Consider the following 20139-nt stretch of genomic DNA (forward strand, 5'->3'; position numbering starts at 1 on the left):
GCAGGAACTACTTTCTGTGGCCATGGGCAAAGCCCAAGAGAATTACAAGAACGTTGATTGTGATGTCAATGGGCTTTTGAACCAATTACAACAGACTCTCCTCTCCAAGGCCATAATAATTAAAAATTTAAAAGTTTTTTATGTATGCCATTCTATATCATTTTTTATTCTTACAGCCACATTAATCCTAAATGTTTCAGTTTTGAAAACAAACAAACAAACAAACCAAAAAACCCTGAAAGATAGGAAAGGGAAACAACTTTTAAAAAGTATTGAAGTGTTTTAATGGCAACAGTATTTAGCTGGTATTATATAGGAGCACAGAGTATAGATTTGGGATTGGTCTGGGTTCTTGCTTGGTAATTATGAAAGAAGGTGTGGAATATGAGTTTTGAAGTGATGAGTCATGCCTGGCCCCAGGTCCAGGATGAAGCTTTGGGAATAAGTGACAAAATAGAGTAAGGTGAAGATCACTAGTATTGAAAAGGCCAAGTATCTGTGAAGGTAAGGAGTTACATGAGTTGTCTATGTTAGTACTGAGCTCACCAAGCACAATGGCATAAGTTGGGGGTTAGATGAATACTTTGAACTAAGTAGGATTACAGTAGATAACATACCTTACTTCATGGATTCAAATGCCATTTATAGGCAGATAAATTCTGAGTCTTTATTTCTAGTATTCCCTGTCCCTATCTGTCTTTAATTTTCATGAGTCATAGAAGCTGCCTCATTATCTCCAATTGGATATCATATTGGCATCTATAAGTTAGTATGTCCAAAACAAACTCTTGATTTATCTCTCCCAAATCTGCTCTACCCTCAGTAGAGGGTAGATTTTCCACTCCAGAAAAATGCACAAAAATCACCAATATTTTTGCACCAAAAATCTCCTCCACCTAGGTCAAAACCATTAGCTCTTCTTCTACCTTCAAGAAGATTCCTCACCCCATATAAAAAAATAACCTCAAAATGAATCAAAGACCTAAATGTAAGACTTGAAACCATAAAACTCATAGAAGAAAACACAGGAAGAACACTCTGACATAAATGGTAGCAATTTTTTTTGGATCTGTTTCCTAAAGCAAAAGAAATGAAAACAAAAATAAGCAACTGGGACCTAATTGAACATAAAAGCTTTTGCACAGCAAAGGTAACCATCAACATAAGAAATTTCTCCAAATGGGAGAAATTATTTGCAAATGTTATGACTGATAAGTGGTTAGTATCCAAAGCATACAAACAGCTCATACAACTCAATATGAAAAAAAACAAAGTACCCAAGTAAAACATGAGCAGAAGACCTGAATAGACATTTTTCCAAAGAAGATATATAACGCACATAAAAAAATGCTCAACATCACTAATCATTAGAAAAATGCAAATCAAAACCACAATGAGATGTCACCTCACAGTCATCAAAATAGCTATCATCAAAAAGACTACAAATGACAAATGTTGGTGAACATGTGGAAAAAATTGAACCCCAGTACACTCTTGGCATGATTGTAAATTGGTACATCCAGTAAGGAAAACAGAATGGAGGTTCCTTAAAAAACTAAAAATAGAACTACATGTGATCCAGCAATTCCACTCCTGGGTATATATCCAAAGAAATACTAGTTTGAAAAGATACATGCACCCAGTGTTCATGGCAACATTATGTACAATAGCCAAGATATGGAGCCTAAGTACCCATCAACAGATGAATGAATAAAGAAGATACGGCATATATATATATATATATATATATATATATATATATATATATACACAATGGAATATTACTGAGCCATAAAAAGAAGGAAATTCTGCCACTTGCAACAACATGGATGGACCTAGAGTATTATGCTTAGTGAAATAAGCAGACAAAGAAAGACATGCTCTAAATTATCACTTATATGTGGAAACCAAAAAATAAAACGAATGTATATAACAAAACAGGAACAGACTCACAGATATAAAGAACAAATTAGTAGTTACCAGTGGGAAGAGAGAATGGGGGAAGGGTGAGATAGAGGTAAGGGATTAAGAGACAAACTACTATGTACAAAGTAAACAACAAGGATATATAGTACAGCACAGGGAAATAGAGCCATTAATTTGTAATAACTTTAAATGGAATATAATCTTTAAAAATATTGAATCACTATGAAGTACACCTGAAAATAATATACTATTGTAAATCAGCTATACTTCAATTAAAAACAAAATAAAACATGTGTCATATCTGTCCTCTTCTCTCCATCTACACTCTGCAACCCAAGTCCAAGTCATCATCTTTTTTGTGTTTGTTGTCTACTACAACTTGTAAATATCCCCCGTCTCTACTCTTGAGTTCTTATAAACTATCCAAAATGAAGAAATTTAAATTGTATTGCTAGCTCTCATATCATATGACTGATCTCTCTAAAACCTTCCAATGGATTCTTCAAAAAAACAGAATGAAATTTAAATTCTCATCCTAGCTAACATATTCATTTACATCTGATTCCCACTTTTCCTTTACAATCTATTTTCCATATTTTCTCTTATTTACCATGCTTCAGTCATATGGGCCTTCTTTGTTTTCCTTGAACACACCAATCTGGTCCCTACCTTTAAACATTTGCACTACCTGTTTCCTCTGTCTGAAAGTCTCGTCTTGGTATTCACAAGGCTGACTCCTTCATGATATTGAGAATTCAAGCTGTCACCTCTTCATTGCTGCCATCTCTGAACATGCAATCTTAAGTAATCATCCCGTTATCTTTATTAACTTTCCTCATTTTAAATAAAACTTTAGTACTTGCCACTACCTGACTTTTTTCAGGTTATTTTTTATTTATGCAATGTCTTCTCCCTCCCCTCACCAAGTGTTGATAACTCCATGAGAGAAGAAGTTTTGATGCTGAGTGCACTACTGTATTCCCATTGTCTACAACTCTCAGAAACACCTGTTAGATATTTATTAAACTTTTGTTGAATGAATTAAGATATTTATATTTATTCTAGATTAGAGTCCTAGTAGGGATGATTAAAATTTATGGAAAACTGAGAACCAGCATTGGGTGTAAAAACAGAGCATTGAAGAAAGTATGAGAAGGGTATATGGAGGAGTGGTTAGCTCACGTATTTACCAAAGACCATCCAGAAATAACTAGACACTTATAAAATTTAACTTATATGAATAAATGTTCTTACCCAAGATAGAACAGAACTTAAGGACATTATAATGAAAAGAGTGCATGAGACAAACATGCTCAAGCAGAGGAAGTCCACACCAATTAGGATGTCATAAAGAGCACAAAAAATTTAGATATCTCACATATTAGCTCAGCCCCATCTGATTTTATGCAGATTCTCAGTGGAGACCATCAAAGTTTTTTGAAATCTATTTCTGACATAGAGTTCTATAGTTTTTTTTTTTTTTTTTTTTGCGGTACGCGGGCCTCTCACTGTTGTGGCCTCTCCCTTTGCGGAGCACAGACTCCGGACGCGCAGGCTCAGCAGCCATGGCTCACGGGCCCAGCCGCTCCACGGCATGTGGGATCTTCCCGGACCGGGGCACGAACCCGTGTCCGCTGCATCGGCAGACGGACTCTCAACCACTGCGCCACCAGGGAAGCCCGAGTTCTATAGTTTTTAAAAATAAATTTACTGGGACAGCAACTACAAAAACTTTAAAGGCAACAATTTAACATAGATATCAGGAATATAGTTCTTGTTATCTTAGAAAATAAATGTGGAAAACTGAAGCAATGATAGATATTAAAACAATTTATATTGAAGTTGTGAAGATACTGGCAAGCAGATACATTAAATGGCCAAAAATTATTGTTGTGATTGAATACGGTAAGTCCCCTGCATACAAACCTTCAAGTTGCAAACTTTCAAAGATGCTAGTATGCATTCACATGTCCAATCATGTAAGTTAGTTCACATATCTGGCATACATTGTCACATGCGTGCATCCTCTGTGAGTGGTTGTGCTAGTATAGTGTCTTTATTTCAAGCCCAGGCTGTCCAGAAGCAAGCATAAAAGCAGCGGTGATGTAGCTAGTACTGCTAAGAAGAGCCAAGCGATAACATGAAAACAAAAGTGAAAATAATTGAGAGAGTGGAGTGAGGTGAAAAGGTGGTAGACGTTGCTTGTTCTTAGAACGTGAATAGTTCAACCATTGGCACAATTCTAAAGAACAAGGACAAGATCATGGAACATGTGAAGTCTGCTGTGACAATGATGTCAACAATAATATCAAAGTGTGGAAAAGTGATGGAGGAGATGGAGAAACTCCTCAGTGTGTGGATGCAGGATCAGCACCAGCATTGAGTCCAGCTAAGCTTAGTCCTGATTCAAGAGAAAGTTAAAAGCCTTTATGAAGACTCGAAGAAGAAACACAGCCAGGAAACAGAAGGTGCATCTTTTAATGCCAGCCATGACTGGTTTCATTGGTTCAAGTCTAGAGCCAACCTTCAGAATGTAAAAGTAAGTGGTCAGGCAGCTAGTGCAGATAAGGTAGCTGCCCGGGAGTTTCCTAAAACACTTCAAGAAATTATTGATGAAGGCGTGTATTTACCCGAGCAGGGTTTTTGTTTGTTTGTTTTTGTTTTTTTAATATCTTTATTGGAGTATAATTGCTGTACAATGTTCTGTTAGTTTCTGTTGTACAACAAAGTGAATCAGCTATAAGTATACATATATCTCCATATCCCCTCCCTCTTGAGCCTCTCTCTCATCCTCCCTATCCCACCCCTCTAGGTCGTCACAAAGCATTGACCTGATCTCCCTGTGCTATGCTGCTGCTTCCCGCTAGCCATCCATTTTACATTTGGTAGTGTATATATACACTACCGAGCAGGTTTTTAATGTGGATGAGACAGGACGGTACTGGAAGAGAATGCCAGACCAAAGTTATATCAGTAAGGAGGAAAAGTTGATGCCAGGCTATAAAGCAGCAAAGGATAGGCTAACTCTGTTGTTTGGTGGCAATGCTTCTGGCGATATGAAGCAGAAGCCTCTCTTAGCTTATCATTCAGAGAGCCCAAGAGTCCTTAAAAACATAGCCAAGGGCTCTTTTTCTGTTGTGTGGAAGAGTAACCCCAAAGCCTGGGTTGCACGGGCCATTTTCTAGGACTGGTTTTTCCACCACTTTATCCCAGAGGTAGAGAAATATTGCTTGGAGAAGGATGTCCCATTCATTCTTTTGCTGCTTGACAATACTCCGGGCCACCCCCCATTCATGGACGACTTTCATCCCAACGTCAAAGTAGTGCATCTGCCACTGAATACTATGTCGCTCATCCAACCTATGGACCAGGGAGTTACAGCGACTTTCAAGAAATATTATTTACATCACATTTTTCGTTGGGCATTAAAGGTGAGTGACAAATCAGGAACAACCGTGGCACAGTTTTGGAAGGACTATAATATCTACGAGGCCATAAAAAACATTGACTTTGCTTGGCGTGAGGTTACAGCCATCACCATGAGTGGGGTTTGGAAGAACCTTTGCCTGCAGTTTGTTCATGGATTTTCATGGATTTTTTTTTTTTTTTTATGCGTTACGCGGGCCTCTCACTGTTGTGGCCTCTCCCGTTGCGGAGGACAGGCTCCGGACGCGCAGGCTCAGCGGCCATGGCTCACGGGCCCAGCCGCTCCGCGGCATGTGGGATCTTCCCAGACCGGGGCACGAACCCGTGTCCCCTGCATCGGCAGGCGGACTCTCAACCACTGCGCCACCAGGGAAGCCCGATTTTCATGGATTTGAGAAGGTGGATGAGGAGTCCAAAGAGATCTGCAGCAACCTAGTGACGCTCAGCGAGAAGCTGGAGCTAGATCTGTAAGAGGACGATGTCACTGAACTCCTTGCTGTGCAACGCGAGGCACTTACTAATGAAGACCTGGTAGAATTGGCGGCCCAGGGAAAGGATGAAGAGAGACAAGAGGAAGAAGAAGTAACGGAAGAACCAAAGAGTTTCACGATGCCTGAAATGGCAAGGGGATTTTCTTTATTTGAGGAGACACTTAGTTTTTGAGGCAAAGAACCCGAACGAAGAACGGTACAGGAAGATTGCTGCAGCCATTCAGAATGCAATCCAGTGCTACCGTGCCATTTATGACGAGAAAAAAGGAGCTACTACCCAGACATCACTGGATTGTTTCTTCAAGAGGGTAGATAGAATTGAATCCACATCAGGTGTGAATAAAATTGCAGCTTGCCCTCCATCTCCTACTGCTGATGATGCTTCAGCTCTACCATCTCCCACCTCCTCTCTCTCCTCCAGTTACTCTTCTTGCCTGTTCACTCGATGTCAGCCCTTGTATGCCAGCTATTGTACTGTACTACTTTTCAAGGTACTGTACTGTAAGATTAAAAATGTTTTCTTGGGCTTCCCTGGTGGCGCAGTGCTTGGGAGTCCGCCTGCCGATGCAGGGCACATGGGTTCGTGCCGCGGTCCAGGAAGATCCCACATGCCGTGGAGTGGCTGGGCCCGTGAGCCATAGCCGCTGAGCCTGCGCGTCCGGAGCCTGTGCTCCGCAACGGAAGAGGCCGCGGCAGTGAGAGGCCCGCGTACCGAAAAAAAAAAAAAAAGTTTTCTTTATTTTTTGTTTGTTTGTTTTTATGTATTATTTGTATGAAAAGTATTATAAACCTATATATTACAGTACAGTACTATATAGCCGATTGTGTTAGTTGGGTACCTAGGCTAACTTTGTTGGACTTGTGAACAAATTGGACTTATGAACATGCTCTTGGAATGAAACTCGTTTGTATGTAGGGGACTTACTATACCTTAAAATACTTAAGTAGTATTTATGATGATTTATTTATGACTTGGTGAATTGCTCATGCTATAATATGAAGCTATTAAAAGTAAAATACAAAGTAACACACAACACATAATATAATCTACAAATGCAGAGAAAAAAACAACTATTAATATATCAAAATTTTTACAGTAGATATATGTGGGTACTGAAATTATGGATAGCTGTTATTTTTTTCTTTAAACTTTGCCCTATTACCCAAATGAACATATATTATATTGAAAATCAAGCATAATAAATATTTAATAATGAAATTTCTCATGAATAAATAAATGATTCATAACGGACAAATGAGAAACATACCACCACTTGATATGGTATTAGTTCTCTGGAGATTTGTGGTACACTTTTCAGAGCTTTGATATTTTTAGGGGCAAAAGTTGAAGAGAAATAACTAATTTCTCCATCCCCAAAGCGGCTCTAACTTCAGATCTCAATTCATTGACAATCTGGTCAGATCATTTATTATATCACAGTTAGTTGGCCAGAAGCTTCCCTTTGCCAAGGAATTTTGGCAGGCCAACTGGCTCAATGAACCATGTACTTCATTGTGTCTTGAAAAGATGGAAACCACCTTGCTTTTCTGTAGCCAAATGTGAGGTCTTAGAAAAAACTGAGAATGACAAAAATAGTTAGTTTTAAGGTTTTCCATTTATGGAAGTCATTTTTTTGCTCTTTTATTCTACTTTACCATTTGATAAATATGAAGAAGACAAAGAAAGTCATTCTGGACTTTATCCAACCACAATTTTGGGTGGAGAATGTACACTGATTAAAATATTTCAATAGACATTTTCATCCTGTCCTCTGCTGACCAGCTTGAGAGATAAATGTGGAATTATTACTTTCAGGTCAATTATATTAAGTCATGGATTTCGCATGGCACTGTACATTTTAGAAATGTCCATAAATCTGAGATAAAATAAACATAACAGCACAATCTCTTGCAAATATCTAAATTTTTTCTCCTCTATAATGGCCAATACCAAATAAACAATTTTCATTTTAAAATTTATAGATAATTTGTTGCTTTCAACAAGACAGTTTCATTTTCAATTACCAGAGTCTTACCAGTGCTTTGGGTCAATCCATCACATTGTTAGAAAACTTTTCAAGTTATTCAAAATAAATTTTGTTTCTATTCATTTTACTTTTCTTCCAGCTTAAATAAGCAACTCATTTATTCTTTTTAGGCTTTAGCTTTCAAATCATGCATTCCCCAAATTAAAGACCAAAAGGAAAGACTGACCATCAGTAGACTCCAGTCTGTCCTAAATGTTCTGCTTTATATATAGAAGATTATGTTCATCTAGCATAGTCTTAAGAAAGTGATTACAGAAGTTTTAAGTTAAATAAATTTTGTCTTCCTAGCCTCTTCTTCATCCCTTTATCATATTTATACCAACCTCAGAGTTGATGTGGACTGATGCTTTCATGCAGCTCCCTGGCTTCCCCAAACTAATCTTCTTCCAGCTTACCCCATGCTGATATCTAGGTAAAGCTTTAATGACATCCAGCTTAAGTAGAGACAGAAAGGATATGTTTGGGCTCACCTTGAGCTATGTACCTTCTTTTTACTGATATATATATACACACACACACACACACACACACACACACACACACACATACATATATATATCATATATACACAAATGAGTTATGTTCATGGGAATGCTCTTCGTACCTTCCAAGTTAAAAAAATAATCCATAGTCTGGGAAAAAGCAAGAGATATCCTTGTCACGTACAAAGACTTCTTTCCTCACCAAAATAAAGGTAAGATATATATATATATATATATATATATATATATATATTTTGTTCAGGAGTTCTAGAAATAATCTTCTTCTTTAGTCTAATCAACATAGTTTCCAAAAGTAATGTTTCCAAGAGAAGGCAAAAAACATTTGGAAGATCAATATGGTAACACTTTCCCCCGAACTAGATTTATGGTATTCCTTGAAAGACATGATGGTCTCCTGTCATCAATTGCTCAATTATTGGGTAAACTCTGTCCTAAGAGGCCTGAATCCTGAGAGGATTCAAGTGTTTGTATCATTAAACAATGGTCAATGAAAACAAATGGCTAAGAAAACAAATTTCACCTGCCTCATGTTTATGTATAGCCTGTAAGTTAAGAATGGTTTTCACATTTTTAGAAGGTTTAAAAAAACTCAAAAGCAGAATAATATTTTGTGACACAGGAGAATTATATGAAATTCAAATTTCAGTGTATAAAAATAATGTTTTATTGAAGCATATCTACATTCATTAATTTATGTAATGTTCTATGGGTTCTTTCATGCTACAATGGCAGAGTTGAGTATTTGTGACAGAGATCATATGGCCCACAAAGCCTAAAATATTTACAATCTGGCCCTTTACAGAAAACTTTGCCAACCCCTGGTTTACAGCACAGTTCTCTTATTAATCACATCTTCACTCCATTGCCTGGAGAGATTAAGGCAGCCTGTACAAACCCCCCAATGGCACACTAGCTTCAGACAAAAATGCCTTTGGATAATTTTTAGAGGCTGAGCTTCTGTGTCCATGAAGAAATAACCTTTTCCTTGAATAGATCTCAGCTCCCTACAATCCTCAGGCTGTTTGGGAATTGTTAACATAGGAAGAGATTTTAAAGTTTTGAAATGTAGAAAATAATGGAACTTCAAGACTGTTTTTCTGACTACATACATTGTTTGATGTATTACTTATAAACTTTCATATTGAATATATCACAATATTTATACAAGCTTTAGAATAATCTTTGTTTCATTAGGAGTAGATGAACTTTTAAAGTTTATTCAAGTGTCAGCATTAAAAGTAGAATTAAATAGCAATTAATTTTGGTAAGTCTGTATTGTCAAAAAAAAATCCTGCCTACTTTTCATTCCTACTTCAGATTCTTTGTCTGCAAGATTTAACATTTCTATGAAGCATAAACTAATCTTACTGGTAAATCCTCCTTCAGCCAGGTGGTAACTGCAAACCAAGGGCTGTCATTCAATATAATGCCCAAGTCAGCAATAACTAGTAGCTTTTATTGCAATGTATAAACTTGATACTATCCATTTTTCCACATGTTAAACCATCAGAAACTAAAATTTCTCTGAGAAAAAAACAGATATCTTCCATAAAAATCCCTAGAATCATCATGCCTTTACTTGCCCTCTATATAAGGGGGAAACAAACAAAACAAACTCAATTTGTAAATAAAAACATTTTTTTTTTTTTTTTCTGGTACGCGGGCCTCTCACTGTTGTGGCCTCTCCCATTGTGGAGCACAGGCTCCAGACACACAAGCCCAGCGGCTATGGCTCACGGACCCAGCCACTCCGCGGCATGTGGGATCCTCCCAGACCGGGGCACGAACCCGCGTCCCCTGCATTGGCAGGCGAACTCTCAACCACTGCGCCACCAGGGAAGCCCCAAAACACAATATTTAATAATCTATTTTAAGAAATATATCTAATAGCAGTCAAAGAGAAGGATACTTTTCATTTATTTTAAGAAGATGTATTTAACTACATCTTTATAGAAAAATATCAGGAATTATATAATTTCATTTAAAAATCTGTGGTGAACCTGTCTGATGTCTTGTACTTGCTTTATCACTGTTTTTCACCAAATTCACATTTGAAAGACTAGGCATCCTTTCCTATTAAAAAGAAAGCTAAACTTAATGATTACAAATAGTTATTTTTAAATATAAGAAATATGTAGTTATAGTAGAAACATCCCGATGAAACGGATGTGTGGTTTAGAATTGTAATGACTTCAACAAAGTTTTTGTGGTATCAATTTACCTAGAGTAGGTCCTACTGCTTTTTGACATTTCCTCTTCGAGGTGATTTCTTAAAATTCCCAACATATTATCAGAATTACATTTGAAGTGCCTATCACTGCATAAATCCCGATTTTTTGCCATAGATGGCCAAGATTCTATTACTGAATCAGAGTATGCTTTCATTTAGAATCTTCTTTTTAGTAAAACAGAAACACAAATAAGAAGAAAATAATCTCACTATTATATTTAATATTTCTTGGAAGTTTTATCACCATAAATAAATGATAACTATAAGTGTTAAAAAGCAGGAGATAAAAGCTAAAAGTAGTTTACAATATTATGATTACTTAGTCAAAGAATAACCTTGAAAGAGTATTAGAATATATGTTTAGTAAAGCTTCATTTATGAATTAAATATAATAACAATGACCAGTTATGTAAATGGAACAAAAGAACCCATTCACAATAGCAATACAATTTTTTTTTAATGAGAGAAAACAAGGAAAATTTAGAGTGAGTATGAAGAAAAATATAAAATTTTCTAACTTGAAATAATAATTTCAACATCTACGATGTATAAGCAAAAGTACACAAAAATGATTGTTGAATGAATGAATGAATGAATAACAGATATTTGAGCCCTAGTGTCCAGATCTTGGTTTTGAAAACCATTATTTGATTAAAGGAACCAGAGTCCCCTTGGATAAAGGGCTGTTCTTGGACTAGGGTAGGAAATATACAAGATCAGTCTAAAGCATCTTTCAGTGCCAGAAAATGAGGTAGTACTCAAAAAAAAAACCCAAAAACACAGTCATGGGGTATGTCAAAGGGAAGCGGGAGCCAGTAGTACATGCTCCCTATGGCCAAAGCTACAACAATTTGAGCAATAAAATAAATAAAGCAGTATAAACTAAATATCCATGTATTCATACTTACATAAATAAATGATTGAATAAATAAACAAATGGGAGAGAATAGGCAAATTCCCCATGCAGAAGAATTCCAAACAATTTATGTTTATACTCCACCCTCAAGTAAGAGGGGCACAGCTCCTTACTTCTTCAGTGTGAACTGAATATAGTGACTTCCTTCCAAAGCATATAGTATGGAAAGAGGAAAAAAAGAATAACTTTGCATTAGAGAAACCTGACAAACACTACCTCAGCCAAGTGATGAAGACTGACATCAATACTGATGTCATGTTGATAGTGTGTACCCTTAATATGTAATGAGAAGAGCACTTTTCCTCTGTGGCTTTTCTTTCAAAAACTCATAACCCCAGTCTAATCATGAGAAAAACATCAAAACAATTTTGAAAGAGAGGAAGTCTACAAAGTACCCGACCAGTATTCTTTAAAACTGTAAAGTTCATTGTCTTAATCCATCCTAATCTGCTGTAACAAAAATACCATTGATTAGCTAGTTTATAAACAACAGAAATTTCTCACGGTTGTGGAGGCTGGGATGTCCAAGATCAAGACTCCAGGAGATCTGGTGTCTGATGAGAGTTCACTTCCTGGCTCAGATTGCTCACTTTTCACTGTGTCCTTACATGGCAGAAGGAGCAAAGGATCTTTCTCAGGTTTACTTTATTAAGGGCATTAATCCCATTCATGAGGGCATATTATGATGACTTAATTCCAATAGGCCCAACCTCTTAATACTATCACACTGGAGGTTAGGATTTCAACATACTAATTTTAGGGGACACAAACATTCAGTCCCCTGCAGTCATCAAAAACAAAAAAACTGTGTAATTTATATAGCCAAGAAGAGCCTAAGGAGACAAGATTTCTAAATGCAATGTGGTATGCCGGAGGGATTCTTAGATTAAAAAAAAAAAAAAAAAGACATTAGATAAAGACTAAGGATATCTGAATAAAGCATGGACTTTAGTTAATAATAATGTGTAAATATTGATTAATTAACTGTGACAAAAGTTCTATACTAATGTAAAAATGTTAATAATTGTAACCTGGAGTAGGGTATTTAGCAACCCTGTGCACTATCTTCACAATTGTTCTGTAAATCTAAAATTATTCTAAATTAAAAGTTTGTTTACAAAAGGATGTTTGAAATTCCAAACTTTAAAGTCCACTACAGAGATGTAGTAATTTATAAACGACAGCACTGTTACAAATCTGGACAAGTAAATCACTGCATAGAACATGTGAAACACACCTACAATTATATACTAAGCTTTTAAATCATTAAACAAGTATTTATTAAAAATCTTCCAAGTGCCAGGCACCATTGTGAACAATGAAGATAAAAGGAGTAAACAAAATATAACAAACAAATAAGCAAACAAACAAAATCCCTCATTAAGCTCATATTCTAGTTGAAGAGACGGGCATATTTTAAATGGTATATTTTAAATGTTGGCAAATACAATGAAGGAAAATAAACTAAGCAAGGGGAATTGGAGTACCAGCTCTGGCATGGCAATTTTAAATAGGATGGTCAAAAAAGCCTGACTGAAAAAGCAAAATTTGAGAAAAACTGAGGAGAAGGAATGAGGAATAGAGATATGTGGGGAAAAATCATTCTCGACAGGAGGAAAGTAAAAGTCCCTGAAATTACTATATGCTTGGTGGATTTGAAGAAAAGCAAGAGGATCAGTGTGAATAAAACAAAAGAAGAGAAAGAGCCAGAACTTGAGTCTGTGAGATGAGGGTAGTGACGTGGTATGTGTTCTTGAAGAATATCATAAGGTTTCTAGAGATTTTCCTCTGAATGAGATGAGATACATTTAGATGGTTATGAGCAGAGCAGTGTATGGTTGAATCTGTACTAAATGCAGAATTTGGTTATTGTGCTGAGAATTGAATGTAGGGGGAAAATAGTGGAACTCAGAGAGACCAATTAAGAGGCTTTTATATTAATCCAGATAAAAGGTGATGGTGGCTTTGTCTAGGATGGTAGCAGTGGAAGTTTTTATTTTTTAATCAATTTGAGGTGAAAGCTGATGGGGTATTATGATTGACTAGATGTGGGATATCAGAGAACTAGAGGAGCTAAAACGAATGCAAGGCATTAGTCTTGAGCAACCTAATGGAATTGCCATTTACGGAGATAGAAAACATAGGAAAAGCAAGTTTGGGAACAATATAAAGTAGTTGATTTTTTTTTTTTTTTTTTTTTTTTTTTTGCGGTACGCGGGCCTCTCACTGTTGTGGCCTCTCCCGTTGCGGAGCACAGGCTCCGGACGCGCAGGCTCAGCGGCCATGGCTCACGGGCCCAGCCGCTCCACGGCATGTGGGATCTTCCCGGACCAGGGCACGAACCCGTGTCCCTTGCATCGGCAGGCAGACTCTCAACCACTGCGCCACCAGGGAAGCCCAAAAGTAGTTGATTTTTATTTTGAGTCTGAGATATCCCTTAAATAAGCAAATGGTGATATCGAATTGGCATATGGCTGTGTAATTTTGGAATATAGGGGGAAATTCTGGAATGGAGATAGAGGTCTCCATATGGGTGTATTGAAAGCAAAGAGACTAGACAAAATCATCAAGGGAATAAATAGAAACAGAAGAGAAGATGTCTAAGAACTCAGCTCTAGGAAACTCAAATGTTAAGAAGTAAAGGAGAGAGGAAGAAATAAGTAAAGGAGTCTGAGAAGGCATGACTAATGAGATAAGAGAAAGGAAGAAGTAACCAATTAGGTCAAATGATGATACAACAGGTGAGGTGAGAACTGAGAATTGAAGTTAGGATTTACTAAGGTAGATGGGGGTCATGAATGGCCTAGAAAGATCAGCCAAAGCTTGATTAGAAGGTGGTAAAAGAATTGGAACAGAGAAATTAGAGCCAGCAGGTTAGATGAATTTCTCGATATCACATATGTAATTGTTGGAAAAGGACTAAATTATTGAATAAAGAGTACTTAAATAATTAATTTACCACTTGCAGAAAAAATAAATAAAATAGAAAGAAAGAAAGAAGGTTGTCAGAAAGAAAGAAGGAACATACAAATAAATACTCAGAAGGATTAAAATGTAAATATATAAACAAATTTACATCAATTAGGGAAGATTTTATATATATTTATATATATTCTACATATATTTGTTTTCACATATATCAAAATACCAATGGAAGAAAACAGGAAAAAAAAATTTTTAATAAATAAAACTCAAAATTTCTGTATGTTCATAAGACATTATAAAATAAAAATATAAGTAAATGAAAACCTGGAGAATATTGTAATTTATAAGTAGTATGCAAATTACTTATCATTTTTCTCTTGGTCCCACATTGGTCCTTCTCTTATGTACTCTGCTTTGTGCCACTATAGCTGTACACTTTAAAGTGCTTTCACCAGACTCTGGAACTAGCTAGTTTTCAATTAAGTTTTGTCAGTGGGAGATAGAGGATAGATAGTAAAATGTAGGAAGAAGGAAAATGCATGTTCTGCATCTGGCTCTGAAAATGGCAGCAGCTGGTGACCTTGGCACTAGTGACAGTGATGAGGAGACACTGATGACCTCTAGTAGCCATGGCAGCGCCACCCCAAACAACAGGATCCCTTCTTTGCAGGTCTCTCCCCAGCAACGTCAGTGCCACATTGGAGATGGAGCTGCTTCAGCTGCACCTACAGCCATGCGGCAGCAGGTGCAGGATCATGGCTCACGCTCAAGGGCATTTGTGGCTTTCTGATCTCAGGGTAATATCCTGTCATCCTTTTTATTTCTCTAGCATTCCCCTCTCATTTTGGTTCTTTCAGAGAATCCAAAACTTTATATCCTATCTCATGTATGAAATTCTCTTTGTTTGAAATAGCCAGTGTGGTTTCTATTTTTTGACTGGAATCTGACTGATACAGAAGGCCAAATTTTTGATGTCCTCAATATTTAAATAAAATAAATACAAAATTAATGTACCAATAGAAAATGGACAAAGTAATGAACATGTTTCTGAAATCAACTAAAAATCTCTAATATATATGTGTGTATGGAAAGATAGATGATACATAGATAGTTTCAACACTAGTAATTAAATTCTCAATGAGATTTAATTTTTATTCATCAACTGAGAAAGACTAAAAGAATTACATGCATTATTGTCAATTGTAAATTAAACAGGAACTTTTATACACTGCTGCTGAGACAAAGTTTCCTGAGGACAATTTGGCAATATATACCAAAACTCTTAAAAATGTGCATACATTTGACTCAGCAATTCGTTATAAGAATTTATCCTAAGGAAATAAACATGATTGTTCTCATTAAGAGTTTATGTTAGTGGTACTCTGTTAACACTAGTAATTTTTTTTTTACATTTTTATTGGAGTATAATTGCTTTACAGAGGTGTGTTACTTACTGTTTTATAACAAAGTGAATCAGTTATACATATACATATGGTCCCATATCTCTTCCCTCTTGCATCTCCCTCCCTCCCACCCTCCCTATCACACCCCTCTATGTGGTCACAAAGCACCGAGCTGATCTCCCTGTGCTATGCGGCTGCTTCCAACTAGCTATCTATTTTACGTTTGGTAGTGTATATATGTCCATACCTCTCTCTCGCTTTGTCACAGCTTACACTTTACCCTCCCCATATCCTCAAGTCCATTCTCTAGGAGGTCTGTGTCTTTATTCCTGTCTTACCCCTAGGTTCTTCATGACATTTTTTTTTCTTAAATTCCATATATATGTGTTAGCATACGGTATTTGTGTTTCTCTTTCTGACTTACTTCACTCTGTATGACAGACTCTAGGTCCATCCATCTCATTACAAATAGCTCAATTTCATTTCTTTTTATGGCTGAGTAATATTTTATGGTATATATGTGCCACATCTTCTCTATCCATTCATCCGATGATGGACACTTAGGTTGTTTCCATGTCCTGGCTATTGTAAATAGAGCTGCAATGAACATTTTGGTACATGACTTTTTTTGAATTATGGATTTCTCAGGGTATATGCCCAGTAGTGGGATTGCTGGGTCATATGGTAATTCTATTTGTAGTTTTTTAAGGAACCTCCATACTGCTCTCCATAGTGGCTGTACCAATTTACATTCCCACCAGCAGTGCAAGAGTGTTCCCTTTTGTCCACACCCTCTCCAGTATTTCTTGTTTCTAGATTTTTTATAATGGCCATTCTGACTGGTGTGAGATGATATCTCATTGTAGTTTTGATTTGCATTTCTCTAATGATTAATGATGTTGAGCATTCTTTCATGTGTTTGTTGGCAGTCTGTATATCTTCTTTGGAGAAATGTCTATTTAGGTCTTCTGCCCATTTTTGGATTGGGTTGTTTGTTTTTTTGTTATTGAGCTGCATGAGCTGCTTATAAATTTTGGAGATTAATCCTTTGTCAGTTGCTTCATTTGCAAATATTTCCTCCCATTCTGAGCGTTGTGTTTTGGTCTTCTTTATGGTTTCCGTTGCTGTGCAAAAGCTTTGCAGTTTCATTAGGTCCCATTTATTTATTTTAGTTATTATTTCCATTTCTCTGGGAGGTGGGTCAAAAAGGATCTTGCTGTGATTTATGCCATACAGTGTTCTGCCTATGTTTTCCTCTAAGAGTTTGATAGTTTCTGGCCTTACATTTAGGTCTGTAATCCATTTTGACCTTATTTTTGTGTATGGTGTTAGGGAGTGATTAAATGTCATACTTTTACATGTACCTGTCCAGTTTTCCCAGCACCACTTATTGAAGAGGCTGTCCTTTCTCCACTGTACATTCCTGGCTCCTTTATCAAAGATGAGGTGACCACATGTGCATGGGTTTATCTCTGGGCTTTCTATCCTGTTCCATTGATCTATATTTCTGTTTTTATGCCGGTACCATACTGTCTTGATTACTGTAGCTTTGTAGTATTTTCTGAGGTCAGGGAGCCTGATTGTTCTAGCTCCGTTTTTCATTCTCAAGATTGCTTTGGCTATTCGGGGTCTTTTGTGTTTCCATACAAATTGTGAAATTTTTTGTTCTAGTTCTGTGAAAAATGCCAGTGGTAGTTTGATAGGGATTGCATTGAGTCTGTAGATTTCTTTGGGTAGTAGATTCATTTTCACAATGTTGATTCTTCCAATCTAAGAACATGGTATATCTCTCCATCTATTTGTATCATCTTTAATTTCTTTCATCAGTGTCTTATAATTTTCTGCATACAGGTCTTTTGTCTCCTTAGGTAGGTTTATTCCTAGATATTTTATTCTTTTTGTTGCAATGGAAATAGGAGTGTTTTCTTGATTTCGCTTTCAGATTTTTCATCATTATTGTATAGGGATGCCAGAGATTTCTGTGCATTAATTGTGTTTCCTGCTACTTTACCAAATTCATTGATTAGCTCTAGTAGTTTTCTGGTAGCATCTTTAGGATTCTCTATGTATAGTATCATGTCATCTGCAAACAGTGACAGCTTTACTTATTCTTTTCTGATTTGGATTCCTCTTATTTCCTATTCTTCTCTGATTGCTGTGGCTAAAACTTCCAACTCTGTTGAATAAGAGTGGTGAGAGTGGGAAACCTTGTCTTGTTCCTGATCTTAGTGGAAATGCTTTCAGTTTTTCACCATTGAGGATGATGTTGGCTGTGGGTTTGTCATATATGGCCTTTAGTATGTTGAGGAAAGTTCCTTCTGTGTCTACTTTCTGCAGGGTTTTTATCATAAATGGGTGTTGAATTTTGTCAAAAGCTTTCTCTGCATCTATTGAGATGACCTTATGGTTTTTCTCCTTCAATTTATTAATATGGTGTATCACATTGATTTGTGTATATTGAAGAATCCTTGCATTCCTGGAATAAACCCCACTTGATCATGGTGTATGATCCTTTTAATGTGCTATTGGATTCTGTTTGCTAGTATTTTGTCGAGGATTTTTGCATCTATGTTCATCAGTGATACTGGCCTGTAGTTCTCTTTCTTTGTGACATCCTTGTCTGGTTTTGGTATCAGGGTGATGGTGGCTTCATAGAATGAGTTTGGGAGTGTTCCTCCCTCTGCTATATTTTGGAAGAGTTTGAGAAGGATAGGTGTTAGCTCTTCTCTAAATGTTTGATAGAATTAGCCTGTGAAGCCAACTGGTCCTGGGCTTTTTTTTGTTGGAAGATTTTTAATCACAGTTTCAATTTCAGTGCTTGTGATTGGTCTGTTCATATTTTCTATTTCTTCCTGATTCAGTCTTGGCAGGTTGTGCATTTCTAAGAATTTGTCCATTTCTTCCAGGTTGTCCATTTTATTGTCATAGAGTTGCTTGTAGTAATCTCTCATGATCTTTTGTAGTTCTGCAGTGTCAGTTGTTACTTCACCTTTTTCATTTCTAATTCTATTGATTTGAGTCTTCTCCCTTTTTTTCTTGATGAGTCTGACTAATGGTTTATCAATTTTGTTTATCTTCTCAAAGAACCAGCTTTTAGTTTTATTGATCTTTACTATTGTTTCCTTTGTTTCTTTTTCATTTATTTCTGATCTTATCTTTATGATTTCTTTCCTTCTGCTAACTTTGGGGTTTTTTTGGTCTTGTTTCTCTAATTGCTTTAAGTGCAAGGTTAGATTGTTTGTTCGAGATGTTTCCTGTTTCTTAAGGTAGGATTGTATTGCTATAAACTTCCCTCTTAGCACTGCTTCTGCTGCATCCCATATGTTTGGGGTCATTGTTTCTCAATTGTCATTTGTTTCTAGGTATTTTTTGACTTCCTCTTTGATTTTTTCAGTGATCACTTCGTTATTAAGTAGTGTATTGTTTAGCCTCCATGTGTTTGTATTTTTTACAGAGCTTTTCCTGTAATTGATGTCGAGTCTCATAGCGTTGTGGTCGGAAAAATACTTGATACAATTTCAATTTTCTTAAATTTACCAAGGCTTGATTTGTGACCCAAGATATGTTCTATTCTGGAGACTGTTCCATGAGCACTTGGGAAAAATGTGTATTCTGTTGTTTTTGGATGGAATGTACTATAAATATCAATTAAGTCCATCTTGTTTAATGTATCATTTAAGGCTTGTGTTTCCTTATTGATTTTCATTTTGGATGATCTGTCCATGGGTGAAAGTGGGGTGTTAAAGTCCCCTACTATGAATGTGTTACTGTCAATTTCACCTTTTATGGCTGTTAATATTTGCCTTTTGTATTGAGGTGGTCCTATGTTGAGTGCATAAATATTTACAATCGTTATATCTTCTTCTTGGATTGATCCCTTGATCATTATGTAGTGTCCTTCTTTGTCTCTTCTAATAGTCTTTATTTTAAAGTCTATTTTGTCTGATATGAGAATTGCTACTCCAGCTTTCTTTTGGTTTCCATTTGCATGGAATATCTTTTTCCATCCCCTTACTTTCAGTCTGTATGCGTCTCTAGGTCTGAAGTGGGTTTCTTGTAGACAGCATATATACAAGTCTTGTTTTTGTATCCATTCAGCCAATCTGTGTCTTTTGGTGGGAGCATTTAGTCCATTTACATTTAAGGTAATTATCAATATGTATGTTCCTATTCCCATTTTCTTAATTGCTTTGAGTTTGTTATTATAGGTCTTTTCCTTCTCTGTGTTTCTTGCCTAGAGAAGATGCTTTAGCATTTGTTGTAAAGCTGGT

This window comes from Phocoena phocoena, chromosome 3 (genome assembly GCF_963924675.1).
Source record: "Phocoena phocoena chromosome 3, mPhoPho1.1, whole genome shotgun sequence".
Taxonomy (NCBI): domain Eukaryota; kingdom Metazoa; phylum Chordata; class Mammalia; order Artiodactyla; family Phocoenidae; genus Phocoena; species Phocoena phocoena.